Below are 16,690 nucleotides of genomic sequence, written 5' to 3' on the forward strand. Positions count from 1 at the left end.
ACACACACACACACACACACACACACACACACACACACAGAGAGAGAGAGAGAGAGAGAGAGAGAGAGAGAGAGAGAGAGAGAGAGAGAGAGACATGAGTTGCCCAATGTGGACACTGGAAACCAAACTCCAGTCCTTTGAAAAAGCATTAGAGTACTCTTAACCATAGAGTCATTTCTCCACCCTCTGAGTCCTGTCTTATTTCAGCCAAATCATTTACATAAAATGATTTAATAGTGCTCTAAACATGATGGATCCGCTGGTTCTGATGCAAGTGTGTAACTATGGTCCAGACCTTTCTTGACTTTCAGGATCATCTGACTCACTTTTTGCTGGGCATTGTCACCATGTGTCCTATATAACATGTGACATTAATCTACACTCATTCACCCACCTACCACTTACACAATTGTTAAGTTTAGTTATAAGTGCTTATAGTCCAGAGATTGGATCACAGACCACATTTATTTTTCTTCAGTCTTACGAATATGAGGAGGTACCTAACCAAGAATATATCTGTGAGTCTGCAACAGGCTACCTGGGTCTCTTTATCGCAGAGAGTTCACAGCTCCCAAAGCTGATTCTGGTATCCCTACAGTTATGGGGAGAGGCAAACACTGTCAAGAGTTTGTAAAGAAGCAAGACAAAGATCATAGCCCCTGGAGTTTATTCTAAGCAGAGAGTGAGTAATGGTGAATAAAAATGTTGAATAAATTAGTTTAAGATACACGGTGACATTTGCTATTATTGAAGAAAAGCAGAGCAAGGAAAAGAGCTTCACGGATGAATCAAGAAAAGAATTTGAAGGATTGAATTAGATGGTCAATAACAAGAGTTAATTGACTGATCCAGATGATGAAGCCCCACAATTTGCTACTTGAGGCTGAGGAAAGAGAAATGTAAGTTTACACCCAGCCTGGGAAGTTGCAGTAGTATGCCTAAAAATATAAAGTACATCAGGTGTGGGGATAAAACTCAGAAAGCGCTGGGCATTCAACTTTGTGGCTTGGGTAGGGAACTTGAGAAGCATTAATAGGGCTCCAGGTTAAATCACCAACACTTAAAATATAAAAGGAGACTGAATAACAGTTTGAAGAAGAATGAATGAACCAATTATAATGCAGTCTTCACCGATATATTAGGTCTAAAACTGGCCATTCACCGTTTTCTCTCCTGGAGTTCTCAGTGGGGCTGCTGTTCACTTTTACTAGGGTAATATGCTTATCTATTGAACTGTGGTCTATTACTCATTAAAGGGCAGGACCAGCTGTATAAGCTTTTTCCACACAAACTTGGAGGCATGGATACATGACACGGGGGTCTTTCTCTTTAGACATTTACAAGGTTGCAGAGAGATGATTTGCAGGACACACACACACAAAAAAAAAAAGCAGTTCAGACCAACACAATTGGATAACTGGCACTGGTTCAAACTTCTGGCACAGAATGATTTATTTTAAACATGTTTAAACACAGCACATTTTGATGAGAACTTTTCTGGTGAGAATTAGCCCAATCCCACATGGACAACTAAGCATACATACATCTCTTTTTCTGAGGAACTAAGTAAACAAAATAAAAGTCAGGTGTGACTGCATTGAAACTCTTTGTAAAGTACATTGACACTTTCTATAAAGATGGATTCTATAGTTTGAGAAAAACAAGATTATAATAAGGGTCCTGGGGAGACTCTGATGTGGTCTCTGGCTACACAAACAGCTCAAAGATCACCAGGCTAGAAAGCATATATGCTCGCAGCATTCTGGGCAGATAATAGGTCTACATTCCTTCCCTTAAAAGAATAACCCTATATGCTTAACATTCCAGGGTTCCCTAGTACGAATCTGTGAGCACAAAGACCTCTGTGCCCCCTACAATGTCAGCAGGTAGATGAAACCCAGTGCAGAACTTTGTTTGTCACCCTGCTTTTTTCTTCCTTACGCTCACTGGTCTCCCTTCCCCCTCCCAGCCCCCCATCCCCGTCTTCTCCCAATAGCACACCAAGGACTTTTGATAGCTCTAAAAGTAAATCTCTGCTCTGTTTCTATTACTGCTCTCTTAATTCAGAATTTCACCATTTCTGACTCAGTGATCATTTGAAACTAACCCCTTAAAGTTATTGTTATTGTAAACGGGAGGTGGGGCCATGGGGACATAATTAGAATTAGAAGAATCATGGAGATGGGAACTCCATGGACAGCAGTAATAGCTTTATAGGAAGAGTAGGAGAGATTTGAGCTGACATGATTGTTCTGTCTGTGATACCCTCTGCTGTGTTATGAGACAGCGAGAAGACCTCTCCAGATGGCTGACTTCCTAATTTCAAGACCCGAGAGTTAAGTAAATGCCTTTCCTTTATAAACTTCCCAGGACATCATAGAAACAAAACATACTAAATCCTGGGATTAAACAAATAAACTCAAAGATGTTTCTTCTGCCTCAGCTTTGTTCCTCTTTAAATCACTCCTTATGATTCAGAGATTTCTGACAGCATTGGTTAAAATACATCTTCAGAAAGAAAGAAACTGAATAGAACATACAGAGTCTGAGAAAAGCAGACCTTGTCTATCCCATGCAACCTCTTCTCTCTCTCCTCACCTTCTCAACCACGTAGTCCAAGCCTACCGGGGGTTTTCTGTAAGTTAGCTCTGCTGAGTGCTTCCTAAAGAGTAAAACACGGAAAATGTTTGTTTCGTCAGGAAATCCAGTTTTGGCTATTTCAACTCTAAAAGCCATTGCCTCACAAAGATGAAATGTTCATTATTGCCCCTAAGATGTAGGAAATTAAAAATATATCAGATTTCCTTATATTTCCAATTTCAGTCTAAATGAATCCAATTAGGTTTCATTGTGGACTCTAAAATAATCTGGGCTCATTTCCTCTTTAAATTGATTATAAATGTTGATGTTCCTAAGTAGAAGTGCAAATTAATCTAGAGGATTCAATGAAAATTTCTTTCTTAATTAAGCAATTTTAAATGAATTACTTAACAGAAATGACTACCCTAGCTCCTAAGATTGTTCAAGGTCAGACAAATGTAATCAAATATAACATAGTGAATTTCACTTGCCATAAACCTTTGCATCCTCCCATTTCACTGTTCTGAGCTTATTACACAGGAGAGGCTTCACTCAAGTTTGATAATCTCCAGGGTCTGATATCTGGATTCTAGAAAGCAAAAAGCTTCTATAACCTAGAAGGTGAGGGCTCTCATATCAGCCCGAAAGTTGATGGAAAAAGAAATCACAGTCGTCATTAAATTAAGAAAGGAATCAAGGGTTTAGGCTGTCCCCAAATTAAATTTTCTACTATTATACCCCCCACTGGTATTGCTCCAATAAGCACAATCGATTTTCCAGCCAGGTGGACTAGCCCTGGCAACTTTTCAGTCTCCCACATGGAGTACTTTAGTTCAGGAAAAAGAAAATTCTCTAAACAAAATATAAACAGAGAAGATTCAGTATTGTGAGTAAACAATGGGGAAGGTTTGCAGAAGAGAGGTCTGCATAATCTGTACATTTCAGGCATCCCAACTGTCTCCTTGGTTTTTAATAGCTTATTTATCACTAGCAAAGGATGAGATTTCTTATCTGAGTCTCCATATTCCTGGCAGAAACCCTTTGTAATGTTCGGTTATTCTGTCTTGGAGAAAAGGCAATTTCTGGCTACTTTCTAAGAAAAGATACAAAGAATAATGATAAAAATCTAAACCAGAGACGATCATTTGAAAAATGCAAACTCCTATTTTGTCAACTATCAGATTCAGGCTAACAGAATGTTTTTTTTCCCCCTTAGAAAGATGTCCTCTTTTCTCACATTCTAATACGGCAAGTCCAGCTCAAGCTTGCCATTATCTTGGGGAGAATTATCTTCTTTCATTCAGGCAAGGCTTCTGAGGCGAAGTCCATTGATCATCCTTCAGCCAAGCTGTCAAGCGCATTCAATAATCACAACCTGTTCCTGTCCCCAAAGTCAAGTGCTCAGGGCAGGGCAAACTCGGAGCAACCTGACCATCTTCCTTCTTCATTTAGATTTCACAGAGGCAACAACAGACAGACATATGCTTTGCGGAGCTATTTTAATGTCTGATACTTATAATTATGGGTTTTTAAAAATCCAAACCCAGTATTTAATTTATTGCCTTGGTGAATTTGCAGAGGTGGTTAAAAGATATATGAAAATATATTAATGATATTTTCTTATTGGACATTTTAACCAACTGTTTTTGTCTGTAGGTACATAAATTTAACCAGACTAAGTTAAAATATGGTCCTTCCTTCACTTGCATCCCCTTTCCCTCTCCCCACTTCCATCCTTCTAGCAAAGGTTTATTAGCTTCCATTGTGTTCTAGATAATACACCAAAGGGTTTGGGTGAAATTTTTAAAGAAAGCATTTTAATGATGATGGTTGAGCAAGGCACTTACCATATTTGTCCGTCTGGGTCTGGGATACCTCACTCTGGATGATTTTTTTTCTAGTTTCTATCCATTTGCCTGAAAATTTGATGTCATTTTTTTAATGGCTGAGTAATACTTCATTGTATAAATATACCACATTCTCTTCACCCATTCTTCTGTGGAGGGACATCTAGGTTGTTCATGGCTACTACGAAGAAAGCAGCAATGAATGAATGAGTGAATGAATGAATGAAAACTGAGACACTAGGTTAATAACTACAATATCCTTTGTACCTGCTCGGAGAGGGAAAAGCAGTTTTCTCCAGTGGAATGACATAGAGTATGCCAACCACTCCAGGCAGGGCTCATGTGCAGGAGTAGTTGACCAACAGTAATGGACTCCCCCGCTGTATGTGTGTGTGTGTGTGTGTGTGTGTGTGTGTGTGTGTGTGTGTGTATGCTTTTATTTGATTACAGTTGGGTGATTTTTTTTCTTCTTTTTGGGGTGTTGTATTGGGTTTTTGTTTGCGTTTTGAAAAAGAATTTAAAATTGGGTGGTTAGGGAGAAGGAGAGGATCTGAAAGGACTTGGGAGGGGGAAGAATATGATCAAAATATGTTTAACTTAAAAATTGCTTTAAGTAATAAAAGTTATACTAAAACTATTTTTGTGAATTTCAGATTCTATCATATATTGTTTCCATTTCAACTAACTAATATTCCCGTCTCTTCCATTATTTACATATTGGCAAGATGAAATATTAGAAATAAATCTCTTATATGGAGCCGTTTTCAATTTGTTCTGTGTTGTGGTGGAGTCACATTTCGCCTGAATAATTCAGAGGACTAGAAAGCACACAAAGAGACATCTATAATGTTGACGTTGTTCTCTGTTTAGTCTGAGTAATGGTTATAAGAATGTGTTCTTTTTACTAATATATTTACTCTTATTTGAATGATTTAGACATTATATACAATGCACTTTTGTTAAAAGTGAAACAGCAAAAAACTAATCTCCAATTTATACATCAAAGTGCTTGGGTGATACATCTTTGTACTTTAGTTTTGAAATTTCTGCCTTACTAATTTCTCCATATCTATCTTCCCGACTTTAACTTTGAGATGGAGTTTTACCATGTTGACCAGAGTGTTCTTTGTCTTCTAGGCTCATCAATCTCCCTGCCTCAGCCTCTCAAGTACAGGGGACTACAAACATTATTTTGCTGCTTGCAGTTTTATTGCTATGGAATTTAAGAAGCATAGGTTAAATATATGAGAAAGCTCATTTTGAAGGATGCCTTTACCACCCTGTGTTTCAGAAATATCTTGAACCAATGAGAAATCATTGAATTAAAAAAAATCTTAAGGGCTGATGCAGTAACTTAGCAGGTAAAATCACTGGTCACATAAGCCAGGGTTTGGTTCACAGAACTCACATAAAGGTAGAAGGAAAGAACCAGTTCTACAAGGTTGTCTACTGACCTCAGTACATATACTGTGCCAGAACATACCCTTCAGAGCAGTAAATAATAGTAATAAAATTAATTTAGCTAAGATTTGTGACATCACTAGGCAAAGCCTTAATCTCTTTGAAAATCAAATACTTTGTCTATATATGCACTGTATCTGTTATTGTGCCATACTATGTTTTAGTTACTATATTGCTGAAATGTATCTTGTAGTCAGGCACGATAATCTTTCCAGAATTGCTCTTTTTGCTTAGGAATGTCTTGGCTCTCTAGGCCTTTTGTGGTTCCATATCCTTTGCAAATCTCTTTGGCCCTGAAAAAAATCAATTTAAATAATTAATTTTTATTTTATGTGTATTTTAAGTATAAGTAAATATTTCTATCATTTTGAATTGTATTATACAATGAATTTTGACAAATGTGTATATATGTAGAATCATCTTGATTAAAATTAAAACACGAATATTTAACTATTCTTCGAAAATTCCCTTGTCTTCTAAAAGCCAAGTTACCCTTTTCACGTCTGGTCATAAACAACGACTGAGTTATTTTCTGTTTTCATAGATTAGCTGAACTACATATAACTCCTTTTTTTAGATTTGATGTATTTATTTTGTTTTTATGGGCATTTGCCTGAATGTGTCAGAAAATGACACCAGATTCCTTTTTGCATTACAGACTCTTAGAAGCCACACTGTGGGTACTGAACCTGGGTTCTCTGGAAAAGGAGTCAGTGGCCCTGAGTCACTAAAACCCCTTTCTAGAAGTCAACTAATTTGAGCTATGCACTTTATATTAATTAATTTCTGATTGCTTTTAATTAGCTTTTATGCTTTAAAGATTCATTCATGCTCTTGATATTCTTTCTAGTGATACTATATTCCATCTTAAGGTATATTACAGTTTTTTAAAAATAATAACTTGATATAACTGTTCCTAGTTTTAAGAATTTTGCTTTGTTTTGCTATTTGCACATGTTATAAACATGTAGAATACATCATGGAATTTTAGCAAGAAAAATTAAAAAGGAATATTCAAAGACTTTTAATTCAAGATATCAGAGGGAAAAGACAGGTGATTAAAACGAATAAAGCAAATTAAGATAAAATAAAACTAAGTGTAAGATAGAGGGTAATGATGACAACTGTAGCAATTTATTACTATTTTTTAAACTATCAGCTTATAGAAATGATGTTAAGAAAGCTTCAATAACAATACATCAAGTGACAAAGTACTATGGGTCAACTAATTATTCAGATCCTGCAGCTCCCTGTAACCATACAAACTCACTTATCATTTAAAGGAAATAAGTTTGTTTTAGATAGCCTTGTATTTGATTCGTGGTCTACTCTTAATCTGTGATTGCCTGAGCACAGCTCCAGATGAGGGCAGGGTCTGAAGTGTGTGGATGCAAGAGCAGCAATGGAGAACTGACACAGGAACGTTCTGAGTGTTGTTTCACTGGAGATGGACAGAGAGGAAGTGCATCTCGGGATGGCTTGTCTTACTCTGACAACCTGCATCTCTCACAGGCTTTACCTATACACAAAATCATTTCCTCATAGACTTTAATCATTGATTACAAAATCTTTTCACAGTACATACTTTTTCTAAAGTCTTTCATGATGACATAAGCACACCAAAATAAAAGAAACAAAATGAACAAACAGAAAATTTCATGAGGACTAAAATTTAACATTATGGTAAAATCAATTCTTTTAACATAATATCTTTTTTCTTAAAATCGGTATTGTAAAGCCCTGAAGCTACAGAAATGCTAAACAGGATGTCTTGGTCCCTTGCTTATATTCTTTCTTTTATATCTGACATAAGACCACCATCCTTTCGCTTGACTTCTGAAATACCGTACTTTTTTGAATTCTTTCTACACTCAGAGAAGTCTTGTTCTGCAAGCCTGCTCAGGAAGCCAGGCAGTTCACTGAGCCAAGACATTTCTCTTTGTGTCTCTGCCATATACTCCTGTCTCAATACAATCTCTATCTTTATCACAATCCTGCAAAGGGCAGAAGAGCTTCAAAGTTCCTAGAACTGCTTACTTTGCCTTCAGGAGAATACCAAGGCTTGCCATTCATTTTATAATGGAAAATCTTTTCACTGACCATGCTTGTTCTGTGTTTCTAAGGCAAAGCATGAAAACCTTATTATTAGTTATAGTTTATCCGCTTCTAAAAAATTCCGTAAGTTTTTCTTCTTTCATGATTTTTGTCAGATCTTATGTCTCATGCTTACTAATACCACTTAAGTAATAAGTTTATAAAATAATTTCCTGCATAGCTAATTTTCCTAGGGAAAGTTTTATTCTTACTAAGATCAGCTTCTATAAGAATTGCAACATTTTCCCAGCTCTAGCCTCCTGTGAGGGGCCCTTAACGCAAGGAATCCAAACATTAAACGTGTCAGAGCCACAGACAAGAGTTGGGTAGCAGATTCACTAAGGGCAGTGAAGGGTCTATCAAAGTCATCTAAGCTCTGTGAGCTTGGTCAAGCAGTACCTTCAAGATGCTTGGCATCGCCATGTGATCTTCACCATGTTTCTTTAATTTTCTGAAACTTTATTTTTTCTTTACTTTTACTTTTTACAAAGTGAAGACATTACTCATTCATCTCATACCAAAGAGGTACAACATGAAGTAATACAGTATAAGTTATATTTGGGCAACTGAATATTCTCAACTTGTAGTAAGAAAAACCACTATAAATTATATTTATTCCATTTTAAACTTTGTGTAAGGACATTATTTCCAAATACCCTCATTGTATTAAAGTTTTAATTCATTTATTAGACAAGAAGCTGAAGCTGAGGGAAGTTGAGTCTTTTGAAGAAAGCAGAAAATATAAATCACTAGCTCTGACTCATATTTTATCAGGCATGAGTCAACAACAGCATTGACAACAACTTTTACTTACTTTAGATGGTCCTCCTCATGTAGAAAGTACCTAGGGCAGTTTTATGTACGGGCTTAATTCTCGGTCGTCATCTCAGAGTCTGCCACCTGTCCTAAATGTTCATAAAAAGTGGACAGCTGAGGATAAAGAACCTGAAATGACCCTATCCTATAGCAACACTGACGAATATCTTGCATATCATCATAGAACCTTCATCTGGTGATGGATGGCGTTAGAGACATAGACCCACACCGGAGCACTGGACTGAGCTCTCAAGGTCCCAATGAGGAGCAGAAGGAGGGAGAACATGAGCAACGAAGTCGGGACCACGAGGGGTGCACCCACCCATTGAGACAGTGGAGCTGATCTATTGGGAGCTCACCAAGGCCAGCTGGACTGTGAAGGGAAAAGCATGGGATGTAACTGGTCTCTCTGAACATGGCGAACAATGAGGACTGATGAGAAGCTAAGGACAATGGCACTGGGTTTTGATCCTACTTAATGTGCTGGCTTTGTGGGAGCCTAGCCAGTTTGGATGTTCACCTTCCTAAATATAGACGGAGGGGGGAGGACCTAGGACTTACCACAGGGCAGGGAACCCTGAGTGCCCATTGGACTGGAGAGGGAGGGGGAGAGGAGTGGGGGGAGGGGGAGGGAAATGGGAGGCTGGGAGGAGGTGGAAACTTGTTTTTTTTTTCCTTTTCTCAATAAAATAAAAAAAAATAAAAAAAAGAAAAAAGTTCCAGAAAATAGTAATTTTTGAAAAATCACTTTTTAAAAAATCAAATGTGTCTGTCAGAAATGTGTCTAGTAGACTGTGAACTGTATGGTCTGGTAAAATACTTGGGAAGAGACCATTTCAAGAAACAAAACAATATATCTCTAACATTTAATTTCATTCAAAACTGTATAACTTACGTCACTTAATGCCTGTTTTAAGATACCTTCAGTTTGAAAATTATTTCTTAGTGGAAAGGATAACAGTACTTTTTTTGCCTTGAGTCCAAATCTTTGTGTGTGTGTGTGTGTGTGTGTGTGTCTTTTAGATTAATGTTGATTGTCACCCAGAGCTCTTCCTATATTCAGCAGAAAGGATGGCAGAGACGGGGATTATGGAATTTTAAAATTCCCTTTCCCTTTCCTCTGTATCCCAGCGCTACATCCTTGTTGGACTCATTAAAGATTTTCGAGTTTAATTTCACTTTGAAAAAGGTACTTGATTTCTTCCCAAAACACAGAATTAGGTAGACAGGGTTCTGTAGAGGAACAGTACCAATAGGATGACTATTCATTGTAAAGATTTATTATATTGGCTTATGTAATATCAGTGCAGTTCAACAATGACTTTTCCATAATTTTATAATTATTCACAATTATGTACTAAAAGCTTTGGCACATCAACTTTCTCCCTTGGGAAGAACTTTTCACCTTTCTTCTCAAAACTCAATTCCATAAAGCATCCAGGTGCTTTTTAGCACCTTCCAACAAGGCAACAAGGATTTATCAAATCCTTACTGTGTACCAAACATTGTGTTAGTGCTTGAAGGACGACTAATAAAAACTCTGGGTCAGAAATTGAGGTTCAACCTGAAGACCCGAAAAGCAAAACAGCCAGCCACTGGCTCTTGAACTCAGTCTGAAAGGGCGAACTTTCCTCCAAGAATCTCCGAATAAGACTGTCTGTCTGAGAACTATCTTTCCCCATCTTATATTCCTTTCTAGGGCTGGGATTTAAAGCATGCACCACTGGGATTAAAGGTGCATGCCATTGTGGCTTCTGGGATTAAATGTGTGTGTTATTGTGGTTACTGGGATTAAAAGTGTGTGTTACCATAACCTTGTCTATAAGGCTGACCAGTGAGACTGTTTTATTACTCTCAGATCTTTAGGCAGTCTGTATTTATTAAAATATATTTGAAATGCTGAGAAAATAAAGAATAAAATGGCTAACTATAACCTTATAGTGTCCACAGCCTGTCAGGGTAAAAGACTTGAATAATAGATAAAATCCAATGTACTAAAAAAATAGTATGTTCTTGAAAAAGATTCATTTTAATGAAAGAAATAGGAGTTGTGTTGGTGAAGACATCTTTAAATAATGGCTATACATTTTCACCATAGAAATAGCTCTGGAGGAGGACAGAGGGTCAGAAAAAGACAGCAGGTTTAAAAATCCATAGTTGGTAGCTATTTTTTTTCCTGAAAACTAAAGACGTGAACTAGAACTAGGAATAGTGGACTTCTGACCTTGTTCCCAGTAATTCCTTAAAAATCTAGCCTGCTCACTCTTTATATTTGTTGAGAGCTTTGTGTACAAGAACCCACTCTTCTCACTTCAGGACTATGAGGGGCTTACAGAGTATGGCATCCTGGCTACTTAAATGAAGAGATGCCAGTTGCTGCCTGGCTCTGAATTCTCATCTTTGAAAGGCAAAGAACAAAGGAAAGGATATATTTTTAGAGTCTTGTGTAAGCACAAACAGATCTGTGTATCAGCAAAGAGTCGTGGAGGCTAATGAGAAAAATTATCTCATCAGAGCAATACCCAGATGGAGGCAGGGATCCCGGAGTTTCTGTCTCCCTCATCTGGGAAAGCTATCCATCAACGTCTCTCTCTGTCCTTCCTGCCTTCCAAGGAGAGTACAGATTCTGTGCCTCTTATTGAGAAACACCCACGCAGGTACCCGGTACTCTAGAAGCAGAGTAAGAAACAGGAGTCTGCTCTGCCACTTTTTCTGCTTGTGGGAGGGCCAAGGACTGAGGACTTCTAAGCAATTGCTAAGGAAAAAAGGAAACATACACCTTCTACACACACACACTACTCTCTCACTCCCATCCAGAAGCACACACACATTCACACATACACATGCATAAATACTGTATACAACACATGCATATAGAAATAGAAACAAATGTATGTGCCGTAGCACACCATGTACACATATCATGGACATGCACCATGAACATTTATGTGTATACAGTTTCACAATGTAAACATATAATATGCACCTATACTACACATATATTTTTCAGTACTCATAAACATGCACATATATCCTAAGAACGTTCAATTTCATGTCCTTTATAGATGATGCATTTTTCACAAGTTCTTGCATTCTTTCCCTTTAGTTAACAGTTGAGATTTTCTTTTTTATTTATTCTTTGAAAATTTCATGTTTGTATGCAGTATAGTTTTATTATATATATGTAATTGTTCCTCTGCAAGGCCTCCCCCAGAACTTTCTAAAAAAAAAAATCTTACTCCAACTTCATACCCTCTTTTTATGATTACTTAAACCCAGTTGAGTATGATTATGTTGCCCATATGTACATGGGCATGAAGTCATTTGCTAAGGCATGGGGAACCCACTTGTAGCCACACTCCTAAGCAAACATCTTATAGCTTCTCAGCTAAGGGTGTAAACTCAGAAATCCCTCCTCCCTTCATACTGGAATTTTTAGCTTAGTTTATCTTATAGAGGTCTTGGACCAGTAACTACTAATGCTATGAGTTCATAAATGCAACAGGCAAGTTATGTTCAGAAGACAGCTTTACATAGCACCCCTTCCTATCCTTCTGTGTGTGTGTGTCTCTGAAAATGTCACAGTAAGTAGAACAACAATCTGCCTGAGGCAAGAAGGAAATCTGATTCAGCATGACTCAGTGCCTGGTGTTAGTTCAATCTTCCAGAGTCTGACACTGGGCAGTTTATTTTAGGCATATTTGAGTACAGTACAACTTGGGGAAAAAAATCCTGGTGTAGTACAATTCCATGTACTCACAAGGAGATATCACTTCAACGAAACACTTCTCAAAAGTGTATGTTACTTCTTCTATGAAGATGGTCCTTAAGATAGGCTTATATGTGTTATATTAAGGGTCTAGGGGGAGCATCTGGTAGGGTCTCTGTCATCCAGATAGCACAGAGGTCACCTAGCCTGTTAGCTGTCTGTGGTCCTGCTTGGGGGAGCCCCTGACTATACAGATAGCTCAGAAGCCATACAGAATATTACTCACCTCCAGGGCTGCTTGTGCGAGCTTTAGAGATCTATGTATGGTTGGATGTACAGATAGAGCAGGGGTCCCCCAGGCTTAGCCACCTCCACTCCTGCATTCTGGAAAGAAAGCAGGCTATGCATCTCCTCTGTTGAAGAGACAGCCCTGCATGTTTAATGTTTCTAATTTCTCTAATGCTTATTTTTGGGTGAAAGGACCTTTGTGCTCCCAACATTCTTGGGCATAATTTCTTTCTGCTCTTCTTCTGCAATTTCCCTTGAGGCTGGGGGATAGAGTTGACATAGATATCTCACTGAAGGATGGGCATTCAATGCTGCTCATTTTCAGCTATCATTCATTGCTACCTACTGCAGGAAGAAGTTTCTCTGGACAAGACTGGGAGGCCCACAAATATTTAGATATTGTTGGCCTTCATCAACATATGCAGATTTGTCTGTGAGACCCGGGGATTTGAGGACTCTAAAAGTGGGCTAATGCTACAGACACCTTTCCTTCAGTTCCAGTGCACTGTTATACGTGAATGTAACAAAGAAAGCAATGATCCAAGGAAGGTTGTCTGAGTTCAGAAAACATGGTCAGGAAACCATGATTAGAAAAAGAAGTCATGTAAATAAAGCACATACTACATATTAACAGAGAAGCCCTTTCCCAGAATTTTCTCCGACAGGCCAATTTAAACACAATTGCCTACCATGTACTATGGATTATATCTGGGAAAGCAGGAAAGCAAACAAAAGGCATATCCAGATTCAGGGTCCTCTGAGGACAGCACTCAGCACCTCTATGCACCAGACTGGGTTCTATAGCTAAGCTTTGACATCCAACAAGAATAAACATGTCTTATAAATTGAATGTAAACGTTTGTCACAGGAGGCATGAAAGCCCATCACATCCCAGAACAATACGGGAACAAAATGCCCTAGAGGTAAAAGACCCTCTGCCTTTCTCCTGAAGCCTCTCGCCCAGTTCCCCAAGGCATTGTTTACCATGAGTCATTCTTTTAACCATGTTCTGACAGATATTAATATTAATACTCAGAAGATAATTTGATCAAATGACCATTTGGACAAATAATATCAATAAGCTAGTCTCCTAGGGCCTATGATTTTCCAATCCAAGCGTTTTGAGCATGGTTTACGGCACCAGGCAGAAAATTCCTCTCATAAAACAGGCACTACTAAATCTAATCAAGTGAGCAGTTAGTTATCCTATAAATAGTCTTACCACTGTTACACCATTTGGCACAACTTGCCTAGCAGATCTATATTGTAGTATGCAGGGTCTTGCAATGTTAAGACCATCAATGCCTTTTCCCACCTAGTAGCTTACTCACTTACATAGAACATACATGCACACATCTATCTATCTATCTATCTATCTATCTATCTATCTATCTATCTATCTATCTATCTATCTATCTATCTATCTATCCTTCTGTCTGTCTGTCTCTATATATCTATCTGTCTATCTATCTACCTATCTACCCATCCTCTCTATATGTGTATATAGAGAGAAGAGGCTAGGGTAGAAAGTATATGATATGAAAAAATGAGTGGGAAAATACTGGAAACTAAATTTTAAGTGTGTATGGGGATAGGCAGGTGGAGAAAAGAGGCAAAGGGGATGAGTTAACCAACACTGAGAACATTTAAAGAAGTCTTATGTTTATTTTACATGAACCTTGACTATTTCCTACCCACCATGTATCCTCTGGTAGAGAATTGTTTGTCTTGTGTTATTGTAACTAGTGTGATTGTGCTGGTTTCATTTTTTTTTATGCTTTGAGTCAAGTGACTAAAAAATAACATAAACAGATCCACTGCTTTTGCTGTTGGGCCATCTAGTATGTATGTCAGTTCACCAGCTGGAAGCCCACTCACAGAAGACTATTCTCATTCATCACCTTCAGGCCAAGTTCATATCCATCTTACTTCCTTATATGAATGTCAAACTTTTCACCAGCAAGGTCACATGCTACACCACGTTTAATGTCAACCCCTTTCTTAGCCACATCTTACTTTTTCCTTTCTGCCTATCTCCTTCCACATTTCTTTGTGTGAAGGTTTAATTAGAGAAATTAGCTTTCCAATGATCTAATACTATTTATAGCTAAGAAATAGGAAGATGTATACAAACTTTTGATTCCATTTATTGTTGTAGTTACAGCTAAAATGTAGGACATTTCCTAAAAAATCATGATGTAGGGAAAAATCTAAAACTATCAAAGGTACTAAGGAGTCTCTAAGGCTTGATGGGAAGTTTTTACATAATTCAGCTTGAACATGTTATTTATAGGAACAGAATTCTTTTTTCCAAAGCTAGCTTTAATCTGTAATTGAACTGGCACTACAAAGAGACCATTTGAATTATATGTCTGTAGAGAGCAGCAGAAACAAACATTTTGGAAGATTTATGAAACTGTTTTATTGTTTTAATTTAGCTGATTGGTGTCTGTAAATGAAATCTGACAGCTGTCATAGAGCGAAGTTCAGTGGCAGGACACTTACCTATCATATACAAGATTTTTGTTGGTTTCTATCATAACAACTACAAAATCATGCCAAAATATTTGTAAATATTGTACAGGACTGTTGAGATAGGTTTTACATGCAGTATTGCTGTGAAAAGATTGAATAAACTATTATAATATGGTTATAGAAAATGTTAAGATAAATGATAGTGGAGAGCTAAGTAGGTGGGAAAGAGACCTAGTGAGGGCTCCTGCATCTATCACCTTGTACAAAAATTAACTGCAAATGGATCAAGACTTCAATATGAAGTGCTGAAATTACTTGAAGAAAACTGGAGTGTCCTACAAAATTTTGGTATGGAAGAAACTTCCAAAATTATACTTTATCTGTTTAGAAATTAAGGACAACAATTGAAAAACTGAATCTCATAAAACTGAAAAGCTTTTGTATGCCTAAGAAAACAATCAATCATGAGGCCACAGAGTGGGACAGGAACTTTGTAAATTAAACGTGTAACAGAGGATTGATATTCAGAATATATAAAGAATAAAAACCCGAGTCAAGAAAATGAGTTACATACTTTTAAAAAAGGAGGATATGGAACTGAACATGAACAGTTCTCCAAAGAAGAAACAAAATTATCAAAAAATAAAAATAAAAAAAATGTCCACTATCCTTAACAATTAGGAAAATGCAAATTAAAAGGACTTCATACTATCCCAATAAGAATGGCTAAGATTAACAAAACAATTGACAGCAAACACTAGAGAGGATGTGTGGAAAGGGGAAACCTGTTCGCCTTGGTGGGATCATGAACTGGTTTAGCTACTCTGGAAAGCAATGTGAGGAAATCTTGAAAAAGCTAGAGATAACATCTACTATGTGACTCAGCTACATCACACTTTGGCATCTGTTAAAGGTCTTGATATTCTATTTCACAGACACTTTCTAAACTGTGTTTATTGCCTCTATGCATAATAGCTAGAAATTTGAACCAGCATATGCGCAGTTCAACTGAAATGATAATGAAACTGTGGTACATTTGCACAATGGAAGACTTTTCTGCTGTAAAGAGAAAAGAAATCATAAAACTTACTGATAAATAAATGGACTTGGGAAATATTATATTGGGCGAGGTAACTCAGACTCAGAAAGACAAATGCTGCATGTTCTTTCTTATTTGTGGCTCTAGCTCCAAATCATCATGTGTGAACATTTACACACACACACACACACACACACACACACACACACACACACACACACACCAGAAACCACAAAAGTAAAAGAGGACCTTGTAGTTGGAACAGAAGGTTTTGAGAAGAGAATATTGAGGTACAAGTAATATGAAAGGGAAAATGGGAGCAAGGGATGGGGATCCTTCTAACAATAGATGTCTGCAAGTGGTGTGCCTGGTGGAGGGTAA

General features: G+C 37.5%; 1 pseudogene; it reads right to left on the reverse strand.

The window, feature by feature from the left end:
• LOC101997125 overlaps positions 1–16,690 on the reverse strand; it is a 95,838-nt pseudogene that overhangs the window by 31,086 nt on the left and 48,062 nt on the right.

Source organism: Microtus ochrogaster, chromosome 4 (assembly GCF_000317375.1).
Source record: "Microtus ochrogaster isolate Prairie Vole_2 chromosome 4, MicOch1.0, whole genome shotgun sequence".
NCBI classification, from domain to species: Eukaryota; Metazoa; Chordata; class Mammalia; order Rodentia; family Cricetidae; genus Microtus; species Microtus ochrogaster.